This window comes from Saimiri boliviensis, chromosome 6 (assembly GCF_048565385.1).
Source record: "Saimiri boliviensis isolate mSaiBol1 chromosome 6, mSaiBol1.pri, whole genome shotgun sequence".
NCBI lineage: Eukaryota > Metazoa > Chordata > Mammalia > Primates > Cebidae > Saimiri > Saimiri boliviensis.
Window position 1 is genome coordinate 47,508,074 of NC_133454.1, and position 1,104 is coordinate 47,509,177.

Sequence of the window (1,104 nt, forward strand, 5' to 3'; positions counted from 1 at the left end):
AACCGGAATTTCTACTAACTTCTAGGACTTCAGGAAATCAACTCCCTCTCTGATCTAGCTATGTGGTTAAAATTAGCTGGAGGCCCCCAGTGTTCTAGGAAAGCCCCTACAAACACTGAATGTACCAGCTGCACCCTGTTCTACCAGGACACCCTCCAGGCTGTGGTTACTGGAAGTGGATTAAGAAGGTGATAAAAAAAGTGAAATAGGGGCTCTGAGCAGGTGAGGCGCTTGGAGACACAGAATGGGGGCGGGTGGGGGATGCCGCAGGTGGGACTATTTGAGGGGAAGCCATGGGGCCTGAAGGGCATCTGTCAGGTGCTCCTGCATGGATGGCAACAGTTTTAGGGTAGGACAGCATGGGCCCTGAGCGTATCTTCCCCAATCCGACTGAGAAACTGGGGCCACATCAGGGCCCTTCAGAAGGCACTGGGAATTGGAGCAGTGAGGAGCCTGAGGAAGAACAGGAGGAAATGGGGTCGGGCCCAGCTAGCTACTCCTACCAGCCCCTGAACCAAGATCCTGAACAAGAGGAGGTGGAGCTGGCACCAGTTGGGGATGGAGATGTAGATGCTGACATCCAGAACTGAATCCGGGCCCTGGGGCTTCATTTACCAGACTCACCATTAGAGAGTGAAGATGAAGATGAGGAAGGAGCTACGGCGCTGAACAACCACAGCTGTTTCCCATGGACCCAGAACATGTAGAGCTGGTGAAAAGGACAATGGCTGGAGTAAGTCTGCCTTCGCCAGGGGTTCCTGCCTGGGCTTGGGAGATATCAGATGCTCAGTGGGAAGATGTGGTACAGAAAGCCTTCCAAGCCTGGCAGGCATCCACTGCCTGGAAGTGACCACAGTGAGAGCCGCCTTATCTTCCTAAATTCCAGGCCAGAACCAGCACAGGACTGAACACATCCCTGGTTGTAATGTCCAATTCCATCTTCCCTACCTGCCTTTCCACATCAAGGCACATTGGGCTTCTCAGAGACCCACTTTATTCAGTTCTGTACATATGGGAACATGAGCCCAAGCCCAACCCACCTTAGCATGTATCACTGTGGAGAATAAAGCACCCTATGTACACAGCGCCCCCCCCACAAAAAAA

The 1,104-nt window shown here is 52.7% G+C and overlaps 1 pseudogene; it reads left to right on the top strand.

Annotated features, from left to right (window-relative positions):
- Window positions 1-293: 293 nt before the first annotated feature.
- On the top strand, window positions 294-855 carry LOC101032471 (male-enhanced antigen 1-like; annotated as a pseudogene).
- Window positions 856-1,104: the final 249 nt, after the last annotated feature.